Below are 12500 nucleotides of genomic sequence, written 5' to 3' on the forward strand. Positions count from 1 at the left end.
CCTTCTCCCTTCCTCCCTATATTAGGGCCTAAAACAGCCGTGGATCCTGTTTCACCCTGTTGGATCCTAAACCCGAGCGGCGATATAAGCCTCCGATAAGTTCTAAATCTGCCCAAAAAGCTCTCCCATACGGTACATAGTTTTGTTTATTTATCCAGTACTCTGTGTTCGTCATGTTTATTGATGCGGCAGTCTGAACGCTCGTAATCCCAAAGGCAATTTTTCATGCTTTTGGGATTGTTTTGTATATGTATACGTCCTTGCTCTGAATTTAGCGTATTTTTTCAGGGCATTGGTGTATTCGTGCGAGGGATTCGAGGTTGTGGAGGGGAGACACTTTGCGAACGAGAGGAAGAGAGAAAAATAATAAAACACAAAAGTGGTGGACCCGCGTCTACGGATTGTGACGTCATTCATTCAAATCCCACTTGTACGAACAGCTGTCGAAAACTCTTGAGTCTCTTCCTCACACCCGCATATATGTACTTTCTGATACCCAGTAACATGTATGGATAAAAATAATGGTCTGTGGCATTCGTCTTAATGTGTCTATAAGTTACTTGTGAATGGCAGAAATGAGGTTCTGTCGAGGGGCACTGTAGGCATACCCTATCTACTACCCTCATATCTTTTTGTTAGGGGACGCACTGATGGCAATTATCCTTGTAACGATCATTCAACATCATCAATGAGTCAGTCACGTGATTCTATAGACGCCCCTATGGTATGCGTCAAGGGGCCCGAGTTTTTATGGCTATTCGAATGAACCTTTGTCTAGTTCAAGTGTCAGAGAGGGTAAAGTCGTAGCATCTTGCGGCCTCTCTGGTGCGTCTGGTTTACGCAAATCACACGCAAACCCGAAGAAGAATGCGACTAAGAAAAAAAGAAATAAGGACTGGGAAAATATAAACAAGAAAACAAAATAGCATCAGGCGATCGCTCGGCAGGAGTTTCAATAACAGCTCACCCCCATCGAGTAGGAGATCTGAACCCACTTCAATCAGTCACTTGGCCCGATCCTTCTGCTCTGTGATTGACTCAATTGCTTCGGCGGTTGTGGCGGCGGCGGCAGCGGTCATGTTTGTGGGGGCGAGTTTTGTGTTGGTGGCAGCATTGGCAGTGGGTGGTAGGTTGGTCGAAGCGAGTAATAAGTGTAAGTAACATAAGTGAGAAGGCCAGAATTGTAACGAGTGTGCTGACGTAGTTCTAGAACGAAACTGAATTCCGGAGTCTCGGTTGTTGGACGTGCGTGTGTGAGCGTGTGGGTGTCTATGTGTGCGTAAAATGTCTGTGTGCGTGTGATGGCAATGACTTGGCGGGGTACGATATGTAACATTGTATTTGGTCTTGATAGTTTTGGTGTATAGTTCGGTGGCTGCTCCTCTTTCTCTCTCCGTTGCTCGAAGTCTTTTCCTCGCCTTTCTTTTCGCTTCAGAGTCGGATTTATTCAGTGATCGGACGTGATTAAAGTTTGTTAAAGATATTTGAAAATGAGACAGTGATTACATTAACGAACAATCAATGATGATGATGATGTTATTATTGTTAGTTGTTAATTTATTACCATAATAAATCCACAATATGAACTGAAATTATATTATTAATTTTCAGTCAATAATATACTAATTAAATGCTAATCATTATAGTCACGCTAATTATTAGTCTTCTCATCATCATCATCATCATTACCATTAAAAGTCGTGGTAACAGCGCATGTAGTAATAGCAGTATAAGCATTAGTAGTAGTTGAAGTAGTTGTGGTAGCAATAGTAGGAGTAGTAGCAGTAGTAGTAGTAACATTACAAGTACCACTGGAAGTAACAATAGAAGAACATTAGTAGCAGTCGTAGTAGCAGTAGCAGATGACAAAAGTAGTAGTGATAGAGATGAAGATGACAAAAATAGTGATAGAGATGAAGAGTAATAGTTATAATGATAAAATTCCCAAAACATTTTTTTTTTTTTTTTCATTTATCTTCTTCGGTTTCTTTCAGGAAGCCTTCCTTCTCGACGGCCGGAGGAATCCTTCTTTCATCTCCCGTGCAATCTTCATCACTGTCTGTAGTCTCCTCTCCTCTAGCTTCCACTTTTCTTCTTCGTCGCCATCTCCGCCCCCCCCCCCCCATCCTCCTCCTCCTCCTCCTCCTCCTCCTCCTCCTCCTCCTCCTCCTCCTCCTCCTCCTCCTCCTCCTCCTCCTTCTCCTCCTTCTCCTTCACTTGGTCCCTGCCCCCACACATGGTTCTCTGGTAACCTTGACTCTCATCTAAGCCATCTTCCCCGATCAGTCATATTACCCATCATGCCTTGAAATCTCCCGATTCGCGGCCATGCGCTAAAAGTGGCATTAGTCGTGTCTTGGCACTGCTTGTTACTGACATTGGGTGTAATAGAAATTAATCTCCAAAACCGGTACCATCATACGCGAATAACTGCATTATATTTGGGCAAAACGTATTATTTTCAGCAAAGAAGACATCCACTACTCGTCAGCCGACATGCGGCAACCTTGCATCCGCCTAACTTACTCCCCCATCCCTTAGTAATGGACCCAACCCTTTTAATCTGGTGTCGGAAACACTGAGACTTGGCTTCACTTTACTTCTGCTTCGACTCCTGATGGTCATTTACATACCAAATTCAACTTGGTGTGGATATTCTGACGCATGGTTTTCAGATCTGCAATATTTCCCCCTGCAGAAAATAAGATTAGCTGAAATACAAAAGTCAGAAATACTTGCACGGCCGCCTTGCCCAATGTGGAATTCGGACACAGCACCTAATCCGCCAATCGGCATCTTTTGTGGGTGAGCACTTTTCAAGAAACGCGATACACGAGAACCAACACCGAGATCCAGCGCATTTATTATTCCTATTTTTTCTGGCTTTATAATATTTTCATTTTATGTAAAAGTTTCAGATTTAAGTGTGACAATACGCATTACATTAAAATAGGACACTTTATATTACCGTATATACAGAATCTACTTTCAGTGGATGTATGCCTTAATAATTCACTTTTTCTCTCCCAGATGGCAGCATCAACAGCCCCCTTCGTAGTGGTGGTTTTTATGCAGGGAACACTAATGCAATATCATGGTTCCTAGGCCGTCCGAGGGGGTTTGATCCGACAGAATTTTAGTGTATTTGCATAAAAGGTTCCATACACACTTTGCCGTAGAGATACATGATAACAAATCTGATATTCACCTTGTGTAACACCAAGACTTTCTCTTGTCACATTTCAATCCAATATTCTCCGCGCTGAGCACTATGTAGTACAACATTTGAAATGCAAATCGGAATTTTCACCTTCGAACGCAGTGGAAGTTTTTGGCTTCTTGATGTACATTGGGATTGGCATGCGTGGTGATTCATTAATGGGGGCTGGCGGAGTAGGCGCGCAAAAAAACGAGAAGAGAAAAGAAGCAGGTGACAGGGGAATGCGGAATCTGTCAGATGTATCAGTTTTAGACGAAATATCATTTCTTATCGCGAGGGAGCGCTGTAAGTAAGAAGATTTAGGCGTTGATGAAGAAGCCTTAAAAAGAAAGAAAAAGAAAAAAAAAACGCGGACGAAGAAAAAACAAAAACAAAAAAAGCGACGAAATGGAAGGTTGATCTAACGGATAAATCAACACAGTCCTAAGGAAATTCCCAGACATTCCCCCTCAAAATAAAGTTTTAAAAAAAGGTCGTTATTATCCCCTCGAGTTCCGCATCCCTGTTCTCTCTCAAGACAAACACTGTAAGGAAGTGTCGAACTCCCAAAGAAATGATGATTCTGTTTTCCTCGGGAGTCGCCCTCCAGTCCCCTCCCCCCGACACCCCCGTCGAAAGGAGATTTTTAATGGTTGTTTTTGCAAAGTTTTGAATACTTGTTTTTTTTTTCTCTCTTTCCTTCTTTTCTTTATTCCATCTTCCCTTTTTATATGTGTAACGGGATGGTTCGGTTTACTCGTAACTTTCTTCACTCTCGTACTTTTAAGTCCTGTATTCATTTTATTTATTTATATTTTTCCGCGGTGGGTTACTCAAGTCTTAGGCAATTCCACTCTACTTAACAGAGCCAATTCAGATAATTACTGAGCGCGCAAACGGCTTCAGATAAAATAAATATATAATCATTGTTCGAAATGTGACGCTTTAGTGTTCAGCTCAGTCGCATTCATTATGGACTACTAATTATATATTTTATCCTATAGCCTTTTTTCTACATTTATAACATAGCTCCATAAATACATTCCACGGGGCTGCAGTTAATTAAACGCTTCAGATGACTTTTAGCAGTTTCATAGAAGTCCAACCAAAACAAAAGCGCAACGATTGAGTCCCCACAGTATAGAAGGTTTGGATTCGGTATTTTGTGTGTGAAAGGGATCCCCTGCATATTCACGCCCACCGGTGCTCCTCAGGGATGCCTTCTGTCATCGATTCTTCCTGCTTCGGCCCAGTTGCGCATCGCTAACGGCTAAAGCTGTAAAAACGTTGAAATTTTGTACGGGGGAAAATGTTTGAGTGATTTTTTTTTTTTTTTTTTTTTTTTTTTTTTTTACAAGCCTTTATGAAAATATTTACGATACGTTTCCGTTCCGTGGCTCGTGGATGTTTGTGATTTCCTATGTTTTAAAGAAGATATACTGTGCATTAAAATATTTATCCATTTGACACTACTTCATTTTAGACTTTTATTTGTGCTTTACTGGAGGACGAATAGGAAATGATGATACTGCAGAACAATTTTAACTCTTATTTACTGAAATATAATTTAATTATAAGTACGCCATTCAATGATCATTTTATCATTATATGCCTTTTATTAGTCCGTATTCATTAATATAATTATATCCGCTGTAACCGTTCTCTTCAGAAATACCCCCTTGGTTCTCGCTGTGAACGCAGCATATGCATCAAAATTCACCAAGAAATAGTTTGTGTGCTTTTATAGGGCCGGTATTTTACGCTCATCTATCTGAAGAAGTCATCATCATTAATAACAATATTCGGTGTATGTGTAACGGTCACGTGACCAGGGAAGCAGCCCACTACGGTGATGTGAGTAGCAATTTCCCGGCTTTTAATATATTCCTCTGCCTTCACAGCAGACTTGGATATATCGATAGATAAAGATAATAATCGTAATCTTGGATACAAGTCCGTTAACATTTTGGATTACCTGAATATTTTGGGACGAGACAGGTAGACCAGGTGCTTACGTTGATTGGATGATTGTATACTCTACCCACCAATCAGAGGGCTTCCCTCGACGTGAAACAAATGACCATCGATTCCAATAATAGTTGATCGAATCGTCTCTTGATAACCTTGAAGTAGGTTATGATGGCATCGTATAGTTACGAATCCCGATGGGGAGAATGAAATATAAGGTCTAGGCCTAGTTTAGTTGCGCTTCTGCCGAATATTTAAGGCGATCCAACAAAATAAAACTTTAAAAAAGGCAATTGAATAATGGCGGGTGGCGTTTTCCATTGGCAGTGACATTCTATTCGCGCTCTCTCCTTAGAATGTATTATATCAAGTACATATTCTTTTACTCGTTCTCCCCACAAGCCCCACCACTCCCACCCGCCGTTCTCTCCATTACAAAAACAGCCATTACCACAACCACCTGCACCAGCTTTTGCCCCAACCTCCTCCTCCTCCTCCTCCTCCTCGCCATTCCTCCGACCCTCCCAACCCTACTTACTGAATCCCTCCCACACTCTCTGACCCCTTCTCTTTCATGCACCCTTTATCCTCTATTACGCCTTTACCGTTTCCCTCGTTCTGCATTTTGCTGCTCTAAGTCAATTCCGCGCGCAGCGTTTTCATTCACTGCGGATTTTGTTTTTTCTTTTAGCAGTAAACATCACTGTACTCTAATACCATCGTCATTATACACAGCCATCACTATATACATCCGTCACTACCACTACACAGTAACCATCATCATCCTACATACGATCACCTTCACCAATGTCACTATAAGCAGGGACTCTCACCATATATAACCATCATCACCAAGGCCACCGCCATTAGCACTGTTTCTGCCACCATCTCCATCACATCTCACTGCTGCCATCCCCACTACAGAGCCAACACCATCTGCCCGAAATAGCTGATCGTATGACAACACATAAAGGCAACATAAAGTTAACAGGACCAAAGTTGACCAGAGTGCAGCAACACTCTGCTCACGTGCACTGTATTGAGTAGCGGCATGCTATACCCCAGTTAAAGTCCGTCCCAAAAGAATATAGTGGCACCAGATGAAAACGGATAAAGAGAGGAAATGAGATTCATGGATATAGATCTTTAGACAATCGAGGGGTTAGCGCCAAGGAGATTGGACATTATACCCATGTTATGTGGGCTGGTCGATGGGGCAGACGTGAAATTGTGGGCCAATGCCATGTTCCCACTTCTAATATAGCATACCATGTATAGCATAAAACGAGGTATGCAGATCGAGGAGAAAGAGAGAAAAAACAATCGTTTCATAATCACAGACACTTTATTTTCTCCGTCGAGGACCAGGTCTGTGGCTTAAGCAGCATGAGTCATTCTTAGCTGTTGTAGAGAGCTGGCAATAAACAACAATTTAAAAGTGGCACAACTCATACTAGTTAATAAACGCTTAGATAAACCAACAAACGTGCTAATAACAATAATATCCACCTAATAAACTAATGCTAAAAGAATGCCACAAATCATCCCCTTCATCATAGAACAAATAGAAGATAATTGAATTGAAAGAGGAAATCAATAACACGAAATAACAACGTCTGTATAACACGCACGAAGAAAAAAAAAGTAAAGCTAATAAGAATTCAATAAACAGACAAAAGACAATACAACAAAGCCCCGTATGACAACATTCCGAAATGGGCGTGGCTGTATTATTTATCATATGGACGATGCCCCGATCTTTTTTCCACGCAGGAGCGTCGGGGACCATAAAATTTCATACAATTTTCAGCCTGCAGATTAGCGTGTTCAAGAGCGAAATAAAGCGACACAGTGTGTTTTCTTGTGTTATACATAATGGGATATTTTCGAAAAGAGTCATTAAAGGCAATTTTTCTATCAGCGGTCTGGCTATCATATCATTTCTTTGGTATTGTCGAATGATCTGCATGATGACTGAGGTGACTAAGAGTATAATGATCGTAGTTTTATATTAACGTTGCATTATTTCCCTAATTGACAACCATTTACAGAACTACTTTGAAAAAGGAACCATGAATTAGAGGTCATTATCCCTCCGCTGATACAAGGAAGTATGGATGACACAAAAATATTTTGTTTCGGATATCATCATCATTAGTGCTGATAAGAGCTTCTCCAGTTGTGAACCCATGAACACCAAAAAGGACCTATATTATGTAACACGAACCCAATCATCCCCAAAGCCTCTCTCTCTCTCCCCTCTGAACCCTCCACTCTAGAGCATCCTGCCTAACACTGTCTTCTCTCCTCTAACCCTCTCCACATCGGGGTGTGTCTCCTTGCGCATTCCTGCCTCTCTAACCACTGATGTTGTCCAAGTAGAGAATGACAGCGATGATCGTTAACGATGACGTTTAACCATGGTCTCATCATACATAAAACTGCGGATACCATGAGCCGGATACATTTAATGGTGAATAATGATGGTTGATGAATATTCATGCGGGAAGGCGTGATGGAGCGCTGGGAAGGCAAGAGAACGGCCGACTAAAGGCTGCGCCGCGTCCTTCATTACAGATGAAGATACAAGTTGTCTATACTTCTCGTAGACTTGATCATCATGTTCTCGCCAGCCTCTATTTGTTTATACAAGGCGAAGGCACACATTTATTAGAGCGGACTGAACGACGCAGTGAGCGCGGCGACTCATGAAGAAATTGCGAATGCATGTAGGTCACAATTATCTAAATTATGTAATGAAGTCATAATGATTTTTGATAGTTTAATAGACGACACAAAACAGATCGAAACGATGATAAAAAACAAGAGCATTGGGAACAGAGGATCCAGTATTAAGGGGGAAGTTAGTCCTTCCCGCTGCGTCATTTCCGCATTTGCAGCGTCTATAAATCGTGACACAACTATGGCTTATAACAACCTTACCCACTCCACTCGGTCAACCACATTCGACCTTTCTGTATAGCCAAAGTAAATAAATAAGCTCAGGATTTTCGACCAAAAGGAGAGGAGAGGATGCGGACGTGTGCGCTATAATATGACAAGGGGTGATGCGCTGTGAATGATCAAGGAAGGACTTTAGTAAGTAGCTTCCCTCCAATATAAACAGAGGCCGTCATAAACGCAATTCAGTGTGTCCTGCTGTTGCCATGTCAAGAAACGCATTGCCAAATAAGGTAAAAAGTGCCCTTCACCCCACAATGCATCTTCCTTTGAAAGATCAGCTCCTCGTTGCAGATGGGAATCGCAATGGCGAAAGAGCCAGTCGAAGGGAAATTGGAAAGCATAAAACCCCCGCATGGTTGTGAAAAGCCAAAATTGTATCTGAAGCGCTATGTTTTATCGCCGACTGGCCAATGGCGAAGGAGCCTCGCCAGACTGACCAATAAGATAAATCCACGATGTCTGCTTGACCAATCGGCGTTGAGGAGACGTTCCAGGAGAAAACGAAAACCCAGAAATACCAGCGGTATCGAAAGACATGTATTTCCGAAATTGCCAAAACTTTCCCATTCCGTAGGATATTGTGTATGGGTTGATATATATATATATATATATATATCTATTTATCTTCACATAAACATGCATACATACATACATTCATACACACACACAAACACACACACACACACACTATATATATATAGAGAGAGAGAGAGAGAGAAAGAGAGAGAGAGAGAGAAATGGGGGAGGGAGATGAAGGGAGGAAGAAAGGGAAGGGAGGCGGAGAGCCCTCTCCCGGGCGCGCCAGAGACAGACGGAGAGAATGGAGGTGGGGGGCTGGGGGGGTCGGGAGTCAGGCGTGTACACACACACACACACACACTATATATATATATATATATATATATATATATATATATGTATATTTATATATATATATTTATTTATATATGTATATATAGATTTAATATATATATATATATATATACGTATATATATACGTATATTTATACATACATACACACATACACACACACACACACGCACACACACACACACACACACATATATATATAGAGAGAGAGCGAAGGGGGAGAGCGATGCTGACAGGCAAGCAGGCAGGCAAGTAAGCAAGCATGCCGCCCTGACAAGCTGAACATGATCAGTTGAGTGCTGCTGCTTCAAAAACTACTGGCACTCAAAGGAGCGGAATGAAGGGAACTAGGGGGCGACTGTTAACAAGCATGACATTGCATGACTCCATGAATCAGTATGGAGGTCAGGCCAGCGAACGGCACAAACGACCATTAAACAAGCGATGGCGCCACCTCACTTTAGTCTGCGATAAGGATCAGTAACATATCGGTTGGTAAAGGACTTTGGCCCCCATAGGCGGGTGAGGGTTAGTGACTTCTGGACGCTGCTAACATCATCAATTTCTATTTGCTGGGTTTTCAGGAAGACAAGAACTGTTCTCGTTTTCATGAAGCTGGAGACCTAAGAGTGTGGCTCTGTTTATCAGTGACCAGCGTTTTGTGACAAGAATATGAGGGGTCGTCACGTGTATCTAATTTTGGAGTCGTGTTACGAATCCAGCAGTCTTATGGCCGGGCAGTCGGACGTAATGGCCTATAATAATTGCCATCAAGTGTTGAATTAAGTATACGAGGGTGTCTCTCCTCCATCTTTGCGGTGTTGTGTTCAGAATTACCCACAAGGTTTTTTTTGTGAAAACATGTTTGGCGAAGCATTACTATTCTTCCTCTTCTTCAGTCTCTACCAAATATGAGCATCTTTGTTGATGACATTCTCAGTTTTTCAAACGTCACCCCACTGTAATGTTTACAGCAAGTGTGTGTTATTTGCATATTATCAACAAGGAGTCTTCACCCTTATGTCACCGTGTGCTAAGGCCCTTTTCTCCGCTTAATTACGTGCATTAGCAGAACTTATCAACACTTGAGCTTCGCCTTGTTAGTGAACATTATGTTGGCTATGCGCTTCTGCGACTCTTTTTCTTCCTTAAATTCAAGGCAGAAAGTCCGTCTCTCGGTTCAACTTGTGCTTCATGACTTGATTCTGATTTCTTGGTCCAGCCTCGCGCCCTTTCAAGGGAACAAAGAAAGCTGTGAGTCTGGCGCTGAGACCCTTTACTCGGCCATGCGGTTACTACTCGCTGTTGGGCCAGCGAGGGAGGGTGTTGGGTCGCAGCGTTGGGTCGCAGCGGAAGTTACACAAACGCGCTATATTTATTATGCAAATCAGCTATGAATCAATGGGTACAGTCCGTGCACGATGGTACTAAGGCCGCCGGTGACGTCGGATCATGTCGTAGCAATATGTGGGAATTTATGGTGCTTTTACACAGAAAGTTCCCAGCATGCTCATTGGTAAATAATGAGTTCACGGGTCGCCTCCTCGAGTTCTTTATCGCTTCGTCTTCAGACTCTTAACTCTGTCATTCAAGTGATGCGTTAGTCACTAAATCTATCTTTTCCGCTCTTCTCTTACTGAATGTCAGTGCCTTTAGTCGGTGTACACGTCTATTTATGTATGTTTTTGTGTGACTATTAGGTGATTTGTAAATGTATTCATAAAGGCTTTATTAAATGCAATTTCTCTCTTTCTAATGAAAACAAACAGGAAGAAGGAAAATAAAAGTGGAGACGCTTCAGAATATCTGGGCCTTAATTAAAGAAATTGATAAGTACCAATAAAAACTTGTGGAGATGACAGCGGACAAACTACTGACCGTGTCCGCCATAACGCTAACCGAAGAATCTCGTAAATCCCGGAGAGCTGGAACAAAAGGGCGGCCAGAAGGAGCAACATTCTGCCGTAAGTGACCGCAGTCCAGACACATAACCCCCGCCCCCACACCCACTCCCTCATGACCCACAATCCCACACTCTTTCCCCTCTTACTCCTCTCCTCCCTCCCCTCCTACCCTCCTCCTCCTCTTCCTCCGCCTCTCCCTTACTCCTCCTCCTCCCCCTCCTCTCCTTCCTCCCACTCCTCTCCCTTCCTCCTCCTCCTACTCCTCCCCCTGTTCTTCCTCCACCAATACAATATCAAGAACCGCAAGTGGTCTCGATGTCCAAGCTTAATGCCCCGCTCCTCGTATTGGCAGAAGGAGTCGCAGAATTAATTATTATTGGAAGCAGGTCCCATGTTGCCTCGTCCGAACTCGATGGCTGCCGCGTTTATTTTGTTCGTTTAACGCGGGAGAGATCGTTCTTTTAAATGGGAGAAAGAGAGGACTTTAATATCCACAAATAAATGGAGGGAGACACGACCATGCACGAGGGTTGGAGACACGTCATTCGGGCGGCAAGCAAATGTTTAACCACAAATGAGAAGTGTTCCGATGAGAATGATAGACAGGAACGCGTACACACTGACATAAATTGTGTTTATGAAGGAATGTGGTTTTCGTGAAATGTCAGACAAACTAACGCCGTTCACTTTATGGGAAATATCTGATCGCCGCAGCATTAAACACGCCCGCAACAGAAACAAAGAGAGCATTTGCGTCCAAACCGCTCAGATCGTTTGTAGATGGCGCCAAAATCATCAGCAACGCTTGACCGATCCTTCATTAGCTGGTGGAGGTACTGCATAGTAATGAGCGGCGCGATGGCCCCGATCTTACTTCTGGAACACCCCCACGTTTGCCAGGAGTTAATATTCCCTCTTTTCTGGCCGCCTAGATGGCAGTAGAGGAACGAATATTGCTCTTGATGTTATTCCCAAATATTCCCCGTTATTGATATTGCTTGCTGTCTACACGCCACAGGAATATTAAAAAGCGGTGGTATTTTTCCTCCGGTCATTTTCCAGGCTATTGACTGTTTTGATTGCACAGAGGAAATTATTATTTTTTTACCAACTCGTGAGAACACCGACAGGGAAGTAATGCATTGGACGCTTAGCTTTTGTTATGGAAATTTTTTGACGGTCCGGGCACACAAGCCTAAGGAAGGGGCCCATGTGTCGATTATCAGTGCCGCCTCATTACGGCAGCAGGCTTATTGTTTTCGCTTCCTGGCTTGCTGCGTGGTTAGCCTTCGAGAGGAAGAGGGATAAGTGTCAGTTTAGGATTGAGTTCGAATGAGAAGGAATTATATAGTGTGTAAAATGCGTGAGACCTTCAGCTTTATTGATTTCTGTTCATCGTTAGTTTGGAATTATCCACAATATAGCTTTCCCTTGAGATAGATGCAGGTGTACCACCTTAATCGAGCATTGCTGTCTTTACAGCTGCTCGACCCATTATCTCTTGCTTCATCCATCATCACAAACTAGAACTTCCTAGTGTCCCCGCCCCCCCCCCCCCCCTCTCTCTCTCTCTCTCTCTCTCTCTCTCTCTCTC

The 12500-nt window shown here is 42.8% G+C and overlaps 1 protein-coding gene across 11 annotated transcripts in view; it reads right to left on the reverse strand.

Annotated features, from left to right (window-relative positions):
- Positions 1 to 12500, reverse strand: part of LOC125031324 (homeobox protein cut-like) — a 347203-nt gene that overhangs the window by 172352 nt on the left and 162351 nt on the right. The window lies entirely within an intron of this gene.

This window comes from Penaeus chinensis, chromosome 12 (genome assembly GCF_019202785.1).
Source record: "Penaeus chinensis breed Huanghai No. 1 chromosome 12, ASM1920278v2, whole genome shotgun sequence".
In the NCBI taxonomy this organism is placed as follows: domain Eukaryota; kingdom Metazoa; phylum Arthropoda; class Malacostraca; order Decapoda; family Penaeidae; genus Penaeus; species Penaeus chinensis.